The following is a 20539-nucleotide window of genomic DNA, read 5'->3' as shown; positions in this document are numbered from 1 at the left end:
CGCTGAGGACGGGCTGTCAGGCTCGGGCTCGTCGGGTTTCCGAGCAGAGTCCAGAATGTGTTTAGGGACGCCCCCGAAGCTGTCCTGGCTTTCAGAAAAAGGAAAAGGTTTCAGCCGGCCCAATTTCTGAGCCTGCCAGCAGGCCTCGCCCTACTGTGCGACTGTGGAAGCTCGCCCTGTTTACTTACCCCAAAAGGGTTTGGGGTTTTTTCCCCTTTTCTTGAGAGGCTTGGAAATGTCACCTGTTTTTGTTTATCTCTTCTCTGAAAACTCGTTGCTGCCAGTCTAAATTTAGATACCAGCCGGCCAGTATTCTTTCTCGAGGGTGTCAAATAGGACAGGAAACACGCAGCTTCACTGGAATTTGAAAAGGGAAGTAGTAGGATGATGTCAACAGAGATTAGCTTGACCCTACAAGGCTGACTGCTGTGGTGTTTAAAGGTCCAGACCATAGAAGGAAATGAGAGGGGTAGTAAATGGAGAAGTCCCATTCAAGGAATCCAGACATCACTACCTGCCATCTCCCCTGGTTTAGTCTTTCTTCCCTTGGGCCTCTTTTCTTTTGGGTAATCCGGATTTTCAGAGAAAGAAACCATTGACGCTAACTCCGTGGGCATTTTGGAGGAATTACTATATCCTGTGAATCTGTTCTATGAGATCCAGATCTATTAACAAAGCCTTCTAAAACGCTATTTGGGTCCCAGATTTAACCTAGGTTTAGGGATAAATTTAAAAATCTCTATGAATGTTAAATTACCGTGAGAGTCCTATGTAATCTTGCTAGTTTGAAATGAAATGCTAACACACTCAGAAAGTCTGTGTACACCATCTGCCAGCCAAATTCAAAATTCTGTGCTCCAATCTGGTGACTCTCAAAAGATGCAAAGCTAATAGATAGTTAACGTTTTATGTATCATGTCACGAATTTTGTGGTCTCCTCCCATTCCCTTTCCCCTCTTTTTTTCACTATGGCTGGTGAAATTCTGCAGCACCATGCTTTTGCCAAGAACACATAGTTCTTAAACCAGCAGGTTTCATCTTCATTAAGCCAGCCCAAATTTCACAAAACTGTAATGACTTCCTTCAGTGCATCTGCAGTCCATCTGCGGTTTGGTGCCCAGTTCACTGCCCTATGTCCACCGGGCAGTGAAATTACCCAATTCTCAAGATGTGTCAGCCATCCTTGCTATTCTTCTATGGGTCCCACTGAATAAGTTACCTGTTGCCCTGAGCCTCTGCACTGGTAAACCCACCACTGAGGTCAATATAAGCTTGGCATTTAGCTACTGATAGCTAAATATTTCATCCTTGGGGAAAATGTAAAAGTTCTTCCTAAGCACACAGCAGGAAACATATTTTTGCGCGATTATGAATGACATTCTAGGAACAGTATTTCACTGTTACTTTTACCAGAGGTTCTACAAACCGCCTTTATTCAAATAACTGTGGACATGTTCACCTTATTAATAAACTGGCTTCTGTTAGAAATATCACTCTACCTTTTTTCAAGGGTACATTTTAGAAGTTCCTAAATATGTAAACATCAGTAGTCGTTGTAGAGGTTTGTGTACAATTGTGAACTGAGAGATATGAAGAAATTTAGAAGATGATGGGGAAGTGTTCTAAGGATAGGAATTACTGACCTGCTTTATCTTAATATGCATAAATATTCGTGTGTTCTCCTTTTTGGTCTGTTCAAGAAATATCTTTACCTGGGTCCCACAGATACCTCAAACTCACTATGGCCAAAACTGAATTCTCTGGTCCTCGCGCATTCCACATCCTTAATCCACACCAATCGTCTTTGTTCCATCAGTGGCCTCACCAGCTGCCCCAAAGTCAAAGTCAGAAAACTGTGATTCGGGGCACCCTGTGGCCAAGTGGTTAAGTTCTGGCCTCTGCTTCAGCTGCTCAGGGTTTTTGCGGGCTCAGATCCTGGGCACAGACCTAGCACCGCTCATCAAGCCATGCTGAAGCAGTGCCCCACATAGCACAGCCAGAAGGACCTACAACTAGAATATACAACTATGTACTGGGGGGCTTTGGGGAGAAGAAGAAGAAGAAGAAGAGAAAAGAAGATTGGCTGGCAACAGATGTTAGCTCAGATGCCAATCTTTTAAAAGAAAAAAGAAGAGGGGCTGGCCCCATGGCTGAGTGGTTAAGTTCTCGCACTCTGCTTCTGCAGCCCAGGGTTTCCCCAGTTCGGATCCTGGATGTGGACATGGCACCACTCATCAGGTCATGTTGAGGCAGCGTCCCACATGCCACAACTAGAAGGACCCACAACTATAATGTACAACTATGTACTAGAGGGCTTTGGGGAGAAAAAGCAAAAAAAAAAAAAAAAAACAAGAAAAAACTGTGATTCTTTCTTAGCTCTCCTCTCTTCTCTTATCTAGCCTAATCTAGTTAGGTTCCTCAAACCCATCTTCTCCCTAACACTGCTTCTGTTGCCTTAGTTCCAGCCTTTATGATCTCTTTCCCATGTAGACTATCCTAGTAACTTCTTAGCTGATTTCTCTGTCTCTCATACCTCAACCCTCCAATCCAGATCTTTCTGAACCGAAAATGTGATGATCTTTCCTTTGCATTAAAACCCTTCATTAGTTCTGCTTCGGCAGCCTGGGGTTCACCAGTTCGGATCCTGGGTGCAGACACGGCAGCGCTTGGCAAGCCATGCTGTGGTAGGCGTCCCCCACAGAAAGTAGAGGAAGATGGGCATGGATGTTAGCTCAGGGCCAGTCTTCCTCAGCAAAAAGAGGAGCATTGGCAGCAGTTAGCTCAGGGCTAATCTTCCTCAAAAAAAAAAAGAAACCCAACAACCCTTCAGTAGCACCCCCACCACTACTCTCGAGGAGAAAATTCAGGACTCTCAGCCTGGCATACAAGGCCCTTCATGTTCTAGCCCCTACCTAACATTGCTTGTTGAGCTTCATCTCTCCCCAGTCCCCCACATGCACTCCAGCCAGTATCACAGTACTGGCCATACCTGCATGTGCCATGCTGTTTCACACCCCCATAGGCAGTCACTGGTTTCCTTTGGTTACTCATGCGGTGTCTTCTACAACTTTCTGCTGCCTAATCGTTTTGTTGCACTAGCATGGGAGCCAGAGATATTTTCTTGCTAATATGTAGCTGATGTATAGTACACACCTAGTAGAATGCTGGTTGAATGAATGAATGAAAACACCTTGAAGTGACCCATTTGGAAACATCATCGCAAACCTCTCATTTGATAAGATCTTCCCACTTTTTCGCACTTACAACATGTTGATCCCATAATTATCAGTCCAGAGCATCATCCTTATTTCAGTACTTTATTAATTCATTCATTCTTTTAAAAAATATGTATTGAACATTTACTGTGTGTCAGGCACTGTTCTAGGTGCTAAATACTGTTCTGACAGTGAACCCATCAGTCCTTTGGGAATTAATCAGCTCTTAACTTTGATCACCAACTTGAAGACCTATGTGCTTTAATTACAAATGAACAGAAACAAAAACAGACATAAGGAAAAACTTAAATAGCACATGATATTTCCTAGGCTCCCCAAATTAAAAAGTATGTTGTAGAGAGTTGTGGGGTACGGGGGAAGGAGCACCAGTTTCTGAATGCCTTCTATGTGCTTGGAACTCTTGATAAATTTTTTCATTTAATTGTCATTACTGTAACTCTAAAAAGTACTGTGTCCATTTAATACAAGGGAAAAAACGAGTCTTAGAACATAAGTGCTTATATAATTTTTCTGTATTGTTTAAAAAAAAAAAAGAAGTCTTAGAAGTCCCAGAATCCGACTGATACTAAAGTGGCAGAAGCAAGACTGAGAAACTCCTTGTCTTTCCATTTCTTTATCTAGACTCTTTAGTGAAGACTTGAAGCAACTACAGTTTAATTTAGTAATTTAATATGGATTAAATTCATTCAAAAAATACTTCTTGCCTGCATTCTTTATGCTGTGCATTGCTGGGTGCTAAGATATAGTAATGTCTGAGACAAACATGGTCTTTGTTCTCAGAGTTCTTGCAATATTTTAAGTGGCAATAGAGGAGAAAATAAGTGAGAAGAAAATATGCTGCACCTGAAGATCTTGATGATGTCTATAACTTAAAAGTAAGAAAGTGAGAGAGAAAAAGAACGTGGAAGAGAGGATTGACCAGGATTTTTACCCCTTATTCCTTCACTTAAGCCCATTCCCACGTCCAGAGTCTACCAGTTCTCTATTCCCACTCTTCTTAGACGTTAGGTTTATCTAAATTATAATCTTCTGACATTGTTAGCTAAGCTGATATGAACACCTGGCAATCCCTTCCTCCCTCACCTTTGTATGTTTATACTTCCTGATGCTGCCAAATCAGTTAAAGATCATAATCTTATATAACCTCTTAAAAAGGTAAGGACTTTTCTTTGCATGTAGCTGAGTTCTCTTGTAAGAAACTTCAAGCAAGTATTCCACTCCCAATTGTGGAGCCCGTATTCAGACTTTCAGCATACATACTTGTGACAATAATAATAACATGTAACTTTGTTGGTTGCTTACTCTGTGGTAAGCACATTACATGCATTATCTCAGTTAAACCCTAAAACAACCTCATGACCTTAAGCGGCAGAGACAGCTTTGTGTTCACCAAAGCCTGTTTCCGTCTCTCCCAAGCACACACAGCTGTATTTTCCAGACTCCTTTGTGATTAGCTGGGGTCATGTGACTGATTTCTGTCCAATAGAATGTGGACAGAAATGACGAAAGCCATTTAAAGTTTGGCCCACAAAACCTAAAACCTCCTGCACATGCTCCACATTCTGTTTCTTCCCCTACCTACCAGCTGAATGAAGACTTCAAAGAATTTAAAAAGGGCAAAACCACAAAATGGAAGAAGCCCGGGGCCCCAAATTAATTCTTGGAGGAATGCTGCCCAGGAGAACTGCATGACCAGGAACACCTGTGTTAGATTTTACTTGTTTTGTTAAATTATGCCTCTGATATTTTGATGCTGTGTTATGCTACTGAGCTACCCTGCCTATACTTCTTTTCTCTCCATTTCGTCTCCATTACTGATGAAGAAATTGAGGCTTAGCAAAAGTTAAGTAACTTGATCAAATTTGCCCAGCTGTTAGGTGGGTGAGCTAGGATTAGATCTCAGGTCTGTCTGACTTTAGAGCTTGGGCTGTCACTGCTTAAGTTTCTCATGACACTATTCATGCACTTCTAAAAATTTCATAAGAATTCCATATGGCCTTAATACACACTGCTTCACCTAGCATGCTGAAAAGACAATAATCAGGGTGACCTCCAGGTTGTCTCCTATATATGAGGCTCTTACTGTCTAACTCAATCCTGCCATTTTCTTTTCTTTCAGGTATATTGTACAATTTCAGTATAACTTACAGTGTACTGTAGTTATACCTATTGAAAGATGATGTGTAGACTAATTGTTGAATACAGTCCTTCCCTTAAAAGGGGAAATTAACCAAACCTTGACCCTGAATCATCATCAAAACTCTCTAATTATGAAGCAGAATAAAAATAGGATAGCTGAGCTGTTAAGATATCCAGGGTCCATTCTCCTCTGTAATCTAAAGAGGCTGAATCAATTAAAAGTGTATTAGAACATGAAACACTGAACTGAAATAAGATTAGGGTTTTAATGTTAAAATTAGGATATTGAATTTTGGCCATGAAGTATCAGTAAAATAAAGGAGATTTATTAATTCTTTTGAGACAATGGGAGAAGTTCCTGAGTTGGAGTCAGACACATTTTGGGTCAAAACTGTAGGCAAGATATTCAGTTTCTTCGTATGTAAAACAGAGATAATAGTACATATCTTACAGATTTCTTGTCGGGATTAAAATAATGTACATAAAAAACTAATATGATGCTTGACACAGTTGTCACTCAATAAGTAAAATCATTCAACAAACATTTACTCAATTTACTATGGACAAAGCACTCTGCTAGATTCTCAGGATACAGAGATCAATTAGACAAAATATTAGCACAATGTATTAAATAATATGATAGAGGTATGCATAGAGTACTATAAAAATAGAGAAAAAGAACACCTAGCTCTTCCTGGAGGGATCAAGAAAGATTTCTCAGGGGCAGTGACGCATAAACTGAGTCTTGAAGGATGATTAGAAATTGTGAGGGAATCGGGGAGAAGTTATTCTAGGCAGAGGAAAACCAATATGCAAAAGGAGTCATTTGAGGACTGCAAATAATTTTACATGGCTGAAACATAATGTGTGTGAGGTTTTCATTTTTCAATCAGCAAGTACTTATTGAGCACCTATATATACTGGATAGTGTTATATAGGTGCTCAATATAAAACACATCAGTGAACAAAATATAAAAGTTTTCTATCTTGAATGGTACGTACATTCAAGCAGGGCACATAACAAATAAATATGAAACAAGTACAGGAAGTGAAGAGTGCTATGAAGAAAAATGAAGCAGGGTAAAAGAATCAAGAATGACAGGGGAAGAGGACTTTAAATTAAATGACAAGGGAAAGCCTTTCAAGGAGATGACATGTGACTTGAGTGTACTATGAGACTCAGCAATGCAAACATTGGAGAGAAGATAAAGGAACAATAACTACAATGGCTCTCATGCAAGAACAAGATTAACTTGTTTGCAGAACAGCAAGGCCAGTGTAGCCAGAGAAAGAGTACAGAAGAGAAAGACTTAGGAAATGATCTTAGAGAGATGGCCAAATCATGAAGGGCTTTATAAGGCATGTTGAGGAGTCTAGGTAATGTCCAGAGGTAGATGTCCCATTAGAATGCACAGCTAGCCCTAGATCTTTGGAACAAGCTGATGACAGCATGAAGTAGGTGGTTTCCAACCTAGACCACTGGAATAAGACCCCACTGATTGCCGTGTTCTTCTTTGTGTGCATATCCCCTCGGCTTTGCATCTTTATCTTCTAGGCTATTTTCTTCCCCCTCTTCTGGATTACGGTCCTAGATTGTTAATGGATACCCTTGTTCTTTACTCATGATATTCCCAAGACTGCATCCTTGACAATTCCCAAATATAGGACTAACTCTTCATACACTGGTAAGGTTGAACAAACCCTACCCAAATTAAAGGAAAAAAAGAAATTTGATTATATAAGGAAGATCCAAATAAATTGTCACATAACTTTCATTGTCCAGTTTTCAAAACCTACGAATATGGCTTTGAAATGCCTTGCAAACTCTAATAATTTTTGTCATAGTGTCTATCTGCATTGCGGTGACCAGATATATGATCTTCAGAGTCTTAAATGCTGCTGCACAGCTACTGCTACACTAGGTGATTTACAAATGATCATCCAACAAAAAGAACAAGAAGGCCTCATATTTATAGAGGTCAATATGACGACCATGAAAAACTCAATACGTAATTGTGACTTATTAAATCGCAGTGCTTATCTGGATTGATCATGTCCCCAGAAAAATAATGGTCTTTCTTCCAGCTCAGGCTGAAGACTGACCAAAAGAAGGGGGACTGAGAAGTGAAGCAAAAACTATTGCAAAATGAAATGAGGCAAAAACTAAAATACTCAACTATACTCTTCCATGATATGCAACACAAACTATTTAAGTTCTTATTGTTTTAACACAGCTTATTTAGACCCAGATGTTACAAGATAAGACCACAAATAAACTGATTCAACTGTAACTCTGCACAGACTTGTATTTTCTAGTAATTCACTTAGTTGACAAATTCTAACCAATCCTTGCCCAAGCTACTAAGATGCACCATAAAGGCACTCTTATGATTAATAGCCACCTCCCTTTCAAATCCCATAAGTATCATTTCCTAACTACTCCCTTTTGAGACATTAATGAGACTCTGTTACCGTGATGCTTCCCCTTACCAGCAACTTTAACAAATCCATTTTTTTTTTTTTTTTTTTTTTTTTTGCTGCTTTATTTCCCAAACCCCCACAGTACATAGTTGTATATCCTAGTTGCAGGTCCTTCCAGTTGTGGGATGTGGGACGCCGCCTCAGCGTGGCCTGACGAGTGGTGCCATGGCCACGCCCAGGATCTGAACCCTCGGCCGCCGCAGCGGAGTGTGCAAACTTAACCACTCGGCCACAGAGCCGACCCCAACAAATCCATATTTTTATGATCAAGTTTTTCTCATGATTTTTGTACAGAGTGTGGCAGACTGAATCATGCCCCTCCTCCCCCACCTTGCAAAGATGTCATGTCATAATCCCTAGAACCTGTTAATTTGTTATCTTACATGGTAAAAGAATGTCACAGGTTTGATTAAGTTAAGGATGGGGAGATTATTCTAGATTATCCAGGTAGGCCTGATGTAATCACAGGGTCCTTACAGAGGTCAGAGGGAAGAGAAAGCTATGTGACAACAGAAACAGATTGAAGTGATGTGGCCACAAGCCAAGGAATGCCAGCCCCTCTAGAAGCTGGAAGAAGAAAGGAATGAATTCTCCCTGGAGCCTCTGTGAGGAACCAGCCCTATTGACACCTTAATTTTAGCTCTATAAGAGTAATTTTAGACTTCTGGAGTTTCTGGAGGTTATAGGTCTAACATAAGACAACAGAATGAATTTCTGTTGTATAAGTCACTAAATTTGTTGTAATTTTGTTACAACAGCAATAGGAAACTAATAGAGAGCTCTGGTAGGGATTAGGATTTTATTCTAAGTGAGATAAGAAGTCATCAGATGTTTTGAACAGAGGAATGACATGATCTCAAAAAACCCCCCAGAATAACAGAAGCAAGGAAACCAGTCAGGAAGGAATTGCTGTAGACAAGAAGCACAGTCAGTGACAGTGACTTGGATTAGAGTGGAAGGCATGGAAATGAAAAGTAGATAGATTTAGATACATTTTTAATGTAGAATCAACAGAATTTCCTGGTGGATTGAACGATGGGGAGCAGAATCTAGCAACAATAAAGTGACTCAAGGGAGAGAGAGACTTTACAAGGTTGACTCCTAGGATTTTGGCCTGAACAACCGGTGAATGCAGAATAGAGGCAGATGAAGTTACAACGAAGATAGTGGTTGGATCATGAATAACCTTGTATGTCCTGTTTAGGAATTTGGATATTACCCTGAGGGCAATGGGTATGCATTGAAAGATTCTAAGTACAGGAATGTCTTGAAGGGCTAACTAATCTTCGTTGTCCCTTTCTTTTTGAAAATTTAATCAGTATATTAAAAGATGTCCCAGAGCCATAAACCATTACTATTCCATCTCTTTCCTCATTCCTCTACCTGTGTAATACTTTGATTTTTAATTTAATTTAAGCCTTGTCATGCTATGTTATCTAGAAAGTTCTGTACAGCTAAATTTTACATTTTATGATCTGCATTAGGCCTAATTTACAGTTGTCTGATAGAAGATTAAAAAACAAAAAGCTTGTAAAAATAGTTGTACTTGTTCATAACACTTAGCCCAGGGGCAGATCAAGGGAAAACTGGCTGGAGGGTAGAGGGCATTGTGGCAGTGGCATTTCAAGGAGGAAGAAGGATATAGATTCTAGAGATAGAAGGTAAAAATGCATAGTACTGGATAAAGAGATTGCATGAAATAGATAAGGGAGAACACAAAGTCTACTTGATTCCTAGGTTTCTGACCTAGGGGTTACCTGCATATATCATGATTCTCTTCACTGAAAAAGAGAATACTGGAGGGAGAAGTTGGGAAGATGGCAGAGAAAAAGTAATGCATTCAGTTTGGACACGATAGATTTTTTTAATTAATAAAATTTATATTTTAAGAGCAGTTTTAGGTTCACAGCAAAATTAAGTGGAAAGTACAGAGAGTTCCCATATACCCCTTTTCCCACACATGCATAACCTCCCCTGCTATGAACATCCACAGTGGCACATTTGTTACAATCAGTGAACCTACACTGTCACATCATTATCACCCAAAGTCTGAAATTTACGTTGGGGTTACTTTAGGTGTTGTACATTCTATGGGTATGGACAAACATATGATAACGGGTATCCACCATTGCAGTATCAGAAAAAATAGTTTCATTGCCCTAAAAATCCTCCGTGCTCTGCCTATTTATCCCTCCCTCCCCCCAAACCCCTGGCAACCACTGATCTTTTTACTGTCTCCGTAGTTTTACCTTTTCCAGAATGTCATATAGTTGGAATTATACAATATGTAGCCTTTTCATATTGGCTTCTTTCACTCAGTAATATGCATTTAAGGATCCTTCATATCTTTTCATGGCTTGATAGCACATTTCTTTTTAGTGCTGAATAATATCCTGTTGTCTGGATGTACCACCGTGTATTTATCCATTCACCTACTGAAGCATGTCTTGGTTCTTCCAAGTTTGGGCAATTATGAATAAAGCTGATATAAACATCCAGGTGCAGGTTTTTAATTTTTTTTTGAGGAAGATTAGCCCTAAGCTAACATCTGCTGCCAATCCTCCTCTTTTTGCTGAGGAAGACTGGCCCTGAGCTCACATCCATGCCTGTCTTCCTCCGCTTTATGTGTGGGACGCCTGCCACAGCATGCTTGCCAAGTGGTGCCATGTCCACACCAGGGATCCAAACTGGCATACCTGGGCTGCCGAAGTGGAACATGCGCACTTAACCACTGCTCCACCGGGCCAGCCCCCATGTGCAGGTTTTTGTGTAGACATAAGTTTTCAGTTCATTTGGGTAAATACCAAGGAGCACAACTGCTGGATCGTATGGTAAGGGTATGTTTACTTTTGTAAGAAACTGCCAAACGATATTCCAAAGTGGCTATAGCATTTTACATTCCCACCAGTAATGAATGAGAGTTCCTGTTACTACACATCCTCACCAGCATTTAATGCTTTCATTGTTTCCGGTTTTTGGCCACTGTAACAGGTTTGTAGATCTCGTTGTTGTTTTTTTTTTAAGTATGCTTTTTGGTGAGGAAGATGGGCCTGAGCTAACATCTGTTGCCAATCTTGTCTTTTTTTTTTTTTTCCTCCCCAAACTCCTAGTACATAGTTGTATTTCCTAGTTGTAGGTCATTCTAGTTCTATGTGGGATGCCACCACAGCATGGCTTGATGAGCAGTGCGTAGGTCTCTGCCCAGAATCCAAACCAGCAAACGCTGGGCTGCTGAAGCAGAGTGTGCAAACTTAACCACTCAGCCACAGGGCTGGCCCCTCATTGTTATTTTAGTTTTCAAATCTTTAATGACATATGGTGTTGAACATCTTTTCATATTCTTACCTGCCATCTGTATATCTTCTTTGGTGAGGCATCTGTTCAGGTCTTTTGCCTATTTTTAATTGGGTATTTTGTTTTCATACGGTTAGGTTTTAAGAGTTCTTTGTATACTTTGGATAAGTCCTTTATCAGATGTGTCTTTTGAAAATATTTTCTCCTAGTCTGTGCTTATCTTCTCTTTCTTTTGACATTGTCTTTTGCAGAGCAAAAGTTTTTTATTTTAATTAAGTCTAGCTTATCAATTTTTTGCTTTCATGGATCATGCCTTTGGTGCTTTATCTAAAAAGTCATTGCCATACCCATGGTCATCTATGTTTTCTTCTATGTTATCTCCTGGGAGTTTTATAGTTTTGCATTTTACATTTAGGCCTATGATCCATTTTGAGTAAATTTTTTTGAAGGGTGTAAGGTCTGTATCAGATTCATTTTTTTTTCTCATGTGGATGTTCAGTTATTCCAGTACCATTTATCCAGAAGTCTATCTTTGCTCCATTGTATTGCCTTTGCTCCTTTGTTAAAGATCAGTTGGCTATATTTATGTGGCTCTATTTCTGGGCTCTCCATTCTGTTCCATTGATATGTTTATCTGTTATTTCTCCCAAACTACAGTGTCTTGATTACTGTAATGTTTTAGTAAGTCTTGAAGTTGGGTAGTGTCAGTCCTCCATCTTTGTTCTTCTCCTTCAATATTGAGTTGGGTCTTCTCGGTCTTTTGCATCTCCACATAAACTTTAGAATCAGTTTGTTGATGTCCTCAAAATAACTCACTGGGATTTTTGTTGGGATTGCATTGAAACTATAGATCAAGTTAGGAAGAATTGAAATCTTAACAGAATTGAGTCTTCCTGTCCATGAATGTGGAATATCTTTCTATTTATTTAGTTTTTTATATCTTTCATAAGAGTTTTGTAACTTTCCTCATATATGTTTCCTCATATATATATTTTGTTCGATTTATACCTATTTCACTTTTTTGACTCCTAATGTAAATCACAATATGCTTCTAATTTCAAATTCCACTTGTCCATTGCTGGAATATGGGAAAGTGGTTGACTTTTGTTTATTACCCATGTATTCTGCAGACTTACTGTAATTACTTATTAGTTCCAGGAGGCGTGCTTTGGTTGATTCTTTCAGATATTCTACATAAACAATTGTGTCATCTGCAAATAAAGACAGTTTTGGTTCTTCCTTCTCAATCTATGTACCTTTTATTTTTTCTTGTCTTATTTCATTAGCTAGGTCAGTGGGTTTGTTTCTCTCCACACTTTAAATATCTTGCCCCACTCCCTTCTTGCTTACATGGTTTCTTTCTTTCTCTTTCTTTCTTTCCTTATTTCTTTTGTTCTTTCTTTCTTTCTTTGTCTCTCTCTCCCTCTCTCTTTCTCTCTTTCTCTCCCTCTCTCTTTCTTTCTTTTCTTCCTTCTTTTCTCCCTCCCTTCCTTCCTTCCTACCTTCCTTCCTTCTTTCAAGGAAGATTGGCCCTGAGCTAAGATCTTTTGCCAATCTTCCTCTTTTTTTTTCTCCCCAAAGCCCCAGTACATAGTTGTATATCCTAGTTGTAGGTGCTTGCATGGTTTCTGAGAAGTCAGATGTAATTCTTATCTTTGCTTCTTTGTAGGTAAGTTGCTTTTTCCTCTGGCTTCTTTTGAGGTTTTTTCTTTGTCTTTGATTTTCTGAAGTTTGAGTATGTTATGCCTTGGTGTAGTTTTTTTTTTTTTTTGGCATATATCCTGCTTGGTGTTCTCTGAGCTACCTAGATCTGTAGTTTAGTGTCTGATGTTAATTTGGGGGAAATTCTCAGTCATTATCACTTCAAATATTGCTTCTGTTCCTTTCTCTCTTTCTTTTCCTTCTGGTATTCCCCTTACACATGTTACACCTTTGTAGTTGTCCCACAGTTGCTGGATATTCTATTCTATTCTTCTAGTCTTTTTTCTCTTTGCTTTTCAGTTTTGGAAGTTTCTATTGTCATATACTCAAGCTCAGAGTCCAGTTATGGACTTTCCTCAGCCATATCCAGTCTACTAATGAGCCCATCAAAGGCATTCTTCAATTATGCTAATTCTGTTACACTGGTTTTTTTTTTTTTTTTTAATCTCTAGCTTTTCTTTTTTACTCCCCTTAAAATTTCCATCTCTCTGCTTATATCAGCCATCTATTCTTGCATGTTGTCTACTTTTTCCATTAGAGCCTTTAACATATTAATCATAGTTGTTTTAAAATCTCAGTCTGATAATTCCAGCATGCCTGCCATATCTGGTTCTGATCTGATCCAGTTCAGTCTCTTCAAACTGTGTTTTTGCCTTTTAGTATTCCTTGTAATTTTTTGTTGAAATCTAAATATGGTGTACTGGGTGAAAGGAACTCCAGTAAATAGGCCTTTCATGGTGTGTGGTAAGGTGTTGGGGGAGGAGAAGCTTTCTATAGTCCTGTGATTGGGTCTCAGTCTTTCGGTGAGCCTGTGCCCAGGGGTTGTGAACTTTACCAGTGCTTCTCAATTTTTTTCCCCCTTTGTTGGGGCAGGATGGCCAGAGGAGTCTGGAGTTGTGTATTTCCCCTCTCCCAGGTAGGTTAGGCTTTGATAAAACCCCAGTAGGTTAGATTCTGGTAAAATAGTTTCTCCCAAAGGTGGACCTTATTAAGAGGAACAGAATGTATTTCAGATGTATTTCAGAGTGATTCCTTTTCCCCTCCCATGCTGGAAATTTTTTCTGTTATTCACTGTGAGGGCCTGGTAGAGCTCATGGAAGTAAAACTCACAAAAGTCGGGGCGGGGGGGCCCTTATGCCTGAGTTTCCCTAGAGTTTTTAGCTCTCAGATTTGTCTATACTGAGCCTCTAGCAATTTGTCAATTACAGTTTAAGTTTCTCTACCCAGGTACTGGTTCCTGTGGTAGTTTCTGCTCCAATAAGTTATGATTCTCTGTGTTCACCTGTGAGTCTCTCTAATTTGGGGGGCAGCGGTTTGCTCTGTGACCTCTCTTTCTGATAGCTGTAAAAAGAGTTGATTTTTCAGTTTGTTCAGGTTTTTACTTGTTATAACAGAGTGGCAACTTCTAAGCTCCTTACATGTGGGACCCGAAACTGGAAAACTGGACGTATTGATTTTGAGGTGCTCCTGAGACACCCAAATGGAGCTGTCCAGTGCACCAAAGGATATTAACTTGGCTTTCAGTAAGCTGGAGATACAGACCCAATCAATATGAGTGTGCAAGTAGCTGGTGAAATCATGGAGTATGTGAAGTTAACCTGAGAGTGAGCTCCCAGGAGTGAGACAGAGTCTTGGGGAATTCCAACATTAAAGATGCAGCATACAACTTAAGAGGAGAACTGAAGATATAGTCACTCTGATAAAATTAAGTTTTCCCTGGTACCTTGTTATTGCTCATATAAATTTATCTAAGTTCATTACCTTTTATTCTTTTACACCCACACCTCCCACACCCCAATTAACTAAAGCAATTATATTACATAATCTGCTCATCCTGGGGCAATTTTTAACATGGAGGCTTCTTAAAAGTATAATACAATATTTTAAACTCCTTTTAGATTAGGTTCTATAGATTGTTCTGTAAATCTTTTGTTTCAAAATATCACTTTAAAGCAAAGAAATTTTATTCCAATTGGCAGTCCAGAGAAAGTTTTGAGTACCAAATTGTAAACCTCCAAAAATAGGAGTAAAATTTTAGATACTGAAAGATTCCAGGAAACAGCAGCATTTCTGCATGCTACAGTAAAATGAAGGCGGGAAAGACACATCTGCCAAATTTTATATTATAATTAAATCACTTTGTACTGACATAGCTTTACTTTAGAGAAGAATGTTTGTGGGGATTTTTAATCAGATAAAAATAGGGCTGCTGTTTTCTCTATACCAATTAACATAGTTGACATTTAGCCAGATCTGCCCTGGACACAGCAGGGGATGTACAGTTTGTCCTGATTCTGTGGGAAATGAAAAATGCAGGACTTGGCACAAGAAAAAAATATGTGAACCCAAAAAATGTCAAATATAGTAAGTCAAATTAAGAAAATTGATTTACTGAAGGGCAGTCTATGCTTTCTAGAGAACAGGGGAGGAAGGAAGAATCTCTGGACTACTAAAAAAACATTAAGGAACTTGAGTTTAACTATTAATACTATATGTTAATGAATAAACATATTTAGTTACAGACATTTTCCTACAATGCAATTAAATATGCAGTTCTTACCACAGGTTTAAGGAAGGAACTGGTAGTATCTCATACACAGCATATAAAGGCAAGTTAAAAATTTTTGCACAGAAAGCCTGCTTAGATGTCATCTAGTCTAATTCCTTCATTTGCGGATGAGGAAAATTGGTCCTAAGGATGTTAAATTACTTTCATACAGTCGCACTGATACATTGCCCTCACAGATCCTTTGGCTTATAGACTGAAACCTTTATGGGAACTTCCAAGCCGTAGTAACACTTTAAATAGCCAGAGTGCTTGAGGAGTAGTGTATTCTGCTTCATTTAAAATTATGGTTAACAAATGGTTTGAAAGAAAAATGTTTTTATAACTTCTTAAAAATTTATCTAAGTTGTCTTAGCTCACAGTCCCACCTTTATAAGCAGTAGGTTGAAAACATGGAATTGCTGATCTTGGATAATTATTTACCCATAAAAATAGTAGATTTCATATGGTTCAACCTAAAATATGAAGCTAAACTGAACTGAATATTTGAATAACTTGTAATAACTCAAGTTCATCACTCTAAAGAGTATTTTATATAGTTTACCATTATGGCTCCAAATATAGATGGTTCAGGTGACTGTGTAGCAAATATTCTGGCTCCATAAATACCATGAAAAATTTGGAACCTGTGCTAGCCAGCCTCCAAGATGGACTTCAGTGATCCTCACCTCCTGGTATTCACGTCCTTGTATAGTCGCCTCTCCTAATGAATAGGAATGACCTGTGTGACCCATAGAATATTGAGGAAATGATCGTGTGTGACTTCTCAGGCTACATCAGAAAAAAATGTTGCAGCTTTCACTTTGCTCTCTCTTGGCTCACTCACTCTGGCAGAAGTCAGCCACCATGTTCTAAGAATACTCAAACAGTCCAATGGAGAGGTCCATGTGGCAAAGAACTCAGGCCTTCTGCCACCATCCTGCGTTAACTTTCCAGCCTTGTGAGTGGGCCATCTTGGAAACAGATCTTCTGGCACCACAGCCAAGCCTTCAGAAACCCTGACCAACATCTTCATTGCAACCTCAGGAGAGACCCTGAGCTGAGCCAGAGCTACTCAGCCAAGCTGTTCCCAAATTCCTGACCCATAGAAACTGTGTGACATGTTGTTTTAAGCCACTAAGTTTTAGGATAATAGATAACTAATACAGGACTTTTAAAAAATATGTATGCCCTATCTATTAATTTCCTATGGCTGCTGTAACTAATTACCACAAATATGGTGGCTTAAAACAATAGATATTTATTCTCTCACAGTTCTGGAGGCCAGAAGTCCCAAGTCAAGGTGTTGGCAGGGCTGCACTCTGTCCGAAGGCTCTAGGGGAGAATCCTTCCTTGTCTCCTCCAGCTTCTGGTGGCTCCAGGAATTCCTTGGCTTGTGGCTGCGTAATTCCATTCTCTGCTTCCATTTTCACATGGATTTCTCCTCTTTTCCATGTGTCTCTCCTTTGTATATCTCTTATAAGGACACTGAGCTTGGATTTAGAGCCTACTCAGTTAATCAAGAATGATCTCATGTCCGGATCCTTAATATAATTACATCTGCAAAGACCTTTTTTCCAAATAAGGTCACATTCACAGGTTCTAGGATGTGGACATATCTTTCTGCAGGCCACTGTTGAATCTACTACATGCTGTGTGAATTTATATATATATTTGCCTAAGTCACCTAAAAGGGTCATGAAGGTAAATATGATAATAATAGTAATAGTGAAAGACCTGGTTAATCGAGTGCCCTAATGAATGGGTTTAGTTGTTCAAAACTCATATCATCCTTTTTCATGTGCAGGAATTGGGAATCCTAGGGTCTAGCTTCCCCTGGTTGTATGGCCTTAGCAAGAAACTTTACTTCTGTTACTCCTTTTAGGGGGCAGGTCCTTTCCCCGAGCATCTTTCAATGTGCAGAGACATCCACTAGAGTAACACCTTTGGTCTGTCTTTGCCTCCACACTCACTCTCCCTTGGGGAGGAGGAGAGAGTTACCTGATTTATGAGTTCAGGAAAAAGAAATGGACATGCTTGACCAGGGCAAAGGCTAGTGTGTGCCTAGTGAGGCACCTGGAGCACAAAATTTAAGAAGGCCTTCACTCTCAGGGTCGTGAGGCAGACATGTTCGTGAGCCTGAGATTGAGGGCCTCGTTGAATTTTGCACTCCGGTGCCTCATTCACCTCACCCTAGCTTTAGCCCTTGCATAGAATTCACTTGGTTGGATCTGCCTGCCTGCATAGACCTTGTGTCTGGTCTACTCTCCGCTAAGTGGTAAGGGGCCTGCACCTGCTTAGGGAGGCCTGCGGGTAGGGGTGGGGGGGGTGGTGCTGTCTAATGGACCCATGTGTAGATGATTAAGTCTATCCAATTTTGGAGTGAAATATGACCACGTATCAAAGCCATATCTCCCAATTTAGCTTTTTGCCACTAATAAAGCTGCTATTTTAATCTCCAGTTATCTGACTCCTATGTCTGCCTCTTAGCTGATTCCAAAGTCAGGTAGAGGAAAAGTGCTGTTTAATGACATTCACACACACACAATGTCACAGTTCCCGCAATGATTAAAAAAAAAAAAGGACTGGATAACACTAGGAACTTTATAGCACTACTATGGGAGAGGAAGGAGACAGAGGGATGGCATTTTGTTTGTTTTAAAATACAGTTTATGGCTCATGTGATTTCCCTGAACTTGTAAGGCCCTAACTCCTTTCTAGGAATTAAAATACCGGTTTCACTCCAGTGCCCCTCTATGAAGCCCTCCCTGCAGCATGATTCAAGATCACACCAATATTTCTCTACTTTGATCCTCTACAACACTTGTTTGGACCTCACAGTTCACAGTTCTTAGTATCTGTTTTCTAATTGTTCCAAGTATACATGTTTATCACTTTGATTAGATCGTAAACACCCTCCCCTCCATGTTTCTAACCATGTCAGGGCACAGTACATGAGCATCATTACACATTTATTGATTAGCCAGATTAATGGAAACATTTCTTCAAGAAAAACTCATTTAACATGCTTTTCTTCATTGAAGATCAGTTTGTCTCAGAAGTCATTCTTTATTTCAGAACATAGTACAGAGATTTTTCCACATGGACTATTTTCCCCAAGAAAACCATATAATACTTAAAACACCTGAATCCATCATGCAGCCTTCAAGTTATTTATATTTCATAAAATGTGTTGATGTTTTTGCTATTAATCTACTTTCCCAGTTTCTTAACTTGTGAGTCTTCTCTATTTCTGATGCTACTGAATTAATTATGTTTTTTAGACAGGCTGAAATACCAGTTAGGCCAAAAAGAGCTTGCTTTGGCAACTGTGTGTGGACTCTGAAAGGCCCACCCCTGACCTTTATGAAGGTGGGACCAGACGGTACACAGAGGTCCACGTATCATATGTCTAAATATTTAAAAGTTACAAAGGGGTCAGCCCAGTGGTCTAGTGGTTAAGTTCGTGTGCTCTGCTTCAGTAGCCCAGGGTTCAGAGGTACAAATCCTGGGCACAGACCTACACACCACTCACCAAACCATGCTGTGGCAGTGTCCTACATCCAAAATAGAGGAAGATTCACACGATGTTAGCTCAGCGACAGTCTTCCTCAAGCAAAAAGAGAGGAAGAGTGGCAACAGACGTTAGCTCAGGGCCAATCTTCCTCACCAAAAGAAAAAAAAAGTTACATACTAAGCTCTCAAACTTTTGGAGAAAAAGTCTGTCCTATCCTTCTACACTGACAAGTTTTATTTTCTCTTTTCTGAATTTCGCTTTCATGTTTTCTATTTCTAGCTTGGCCTTATCTTGTACTCATTCTTAATGCTCTATAAGATTAAAAACAAAATGCAATTGTATTCAAAGTGTTCAAATTTTGAATAAATTTTCCACCAAAAAATGTAAAGTAAATATAAAAAGCTGAAAAATTACACTTACTTTTTGGTGAAGGTGGTCAAAAAGTACAAACTTTCAATTATAAGATGAATACGTTCTTGTGATCTAATGTACAGCATGGTGACTATAGTTGACAATACTATTGTATACTTGAAAGCTGCTAAGAGAATAGATCTTAAAAGTTCTCATCACAAGAAAAAATAATTTGTAACTATATAAGGTGGTGGATGTTAACTAAACTTGCTGTAATCATTTCACGATGTATACATATATCAAATTGTTATGTTGTATACCTTAAATTTATACAATGTTATAAGTCAATTATGTTGGTAAAACTGAGAAAAAATACAATTATTTTATATGTGTAGAAATGATATTTCTAAATAATTCAAAATTGTCTCTTTTAAATTGAGAAGGAAAAAATAAATTAAAATTATCAAATGTCAAAATTTTAAATCAAAATTATAGAAAGTTTTTTGAAAATTTTTTGCATCTATTTAAATATTTTAATAAAAAGCACGATTCTTAATTCATGCATTGACCATCCAGTAGCCAATGTGCAGAACTGATATCAAGCTTCATGTATGTTATGTCTGGCCTACATATATACACATTTCAGAGTAAGAGGAATTATTTCACATTGCAAAATTTCCCTCAGCTATCACGTTCAATTATTGCAAATAATGTACTAGTTCATGAGTACTTCTGGAAACACAATTAAAACATGAAGGAAAGCAAGGAAATGGATGCTTGGTGCACTGGAAAATGATACTGCCCTGTGCAAAGCTCTCTTGCACTCATGCTATCTGAGAGGAAGGATCTGAAAAGCTATTCTTTTCTCCTACTTAGGTGCTTCTGCTGCTAAATCCATTCAAATTGCTGGTGTTCATCTCTAAATTTGGTGGTGATACAATCCACAAAACTTCACATCATTTAGCCACAGTTACCGTTTCATTTAAGAACATAGGACGAGAGATGTAAAGAAACATTTCCTTGGGGCCTGAACACTGTTAAGCATGAAAGTGAATGTTTAAGGACACACTGAGCCAGTGTTGAGCACCAGATCTCAAGGGCCAGAGGTGTCCACGTGCTATTTAATAAATTTATTTTTTGTGTTTGTGATGTGTGGGGCTTTCTAAAACACAGGGCCACCTTGCCTAGGTAGCAGGGTTGGTTGTCCTACTGTGCCAAAAGTCAATCACTGAAAGTCAGAAAGTTCTTTCTAGTCCCATATATGATTCATGGATT

At 39.1% G+C, this 20539-nt stretch overlaps 1 protein-coding gene and 1 long non-coding RNA gene across 14 annotated transcripts in view; one reads left to right on the top strand and one right to left on the bottom strand.

Moving 5' to 3' along the window:
* The window catches only part of PICALM (phosphatidylinositol binding clathrin assembly protein), a 103546-nt gene extending 103165 nt beyond the window's left edge, over positions 1-381 (bottom strand). For 4 of the 10 annotated variants that reach the window (XM_070625719.1, XM_070625725.1, XM_070625729.1 and 1 more), the window contains exon 1: positions 189-330. The gene's annotated coding sequence lies outside the window, so the exon portion shown is untranslated. Of the gene's footprint in view, positions 1-188 lie in introns of all 10 variants that reach the window. The other 6 variants (XM_070625713.1, XM_070625726.1, XM_070625724.1 and 3 more) reach the window with 5 other exon arrangements.
* The window catches only part of LOC103564490 (uncharacterized), a 140846-nt gene that overhangs the window by 1364 nt on the left and 118943 nt on the right, over positions 1-20539 (top strand). The window lies entirely within an intron of this gene.

This window comes from Equus przewalskii, chromosome 6 (genome assembly GCF_037783145.1).
Source record: "Equus przewalskii isolate Varuska chromosome 6, EquPr2, whole genome shotgun sequence".
Lineage (NCBI taxonomy): Eukaryota > Metazoa > Chordata > Mammalia > Perissodactyla > Equidae > Equus > Equus przewalskii.
The sequence above is the reverse complement of the archived record's forward strand: the minus strand, read 5'-3'. Positions and strand labels throughout refer to the sequence as shown.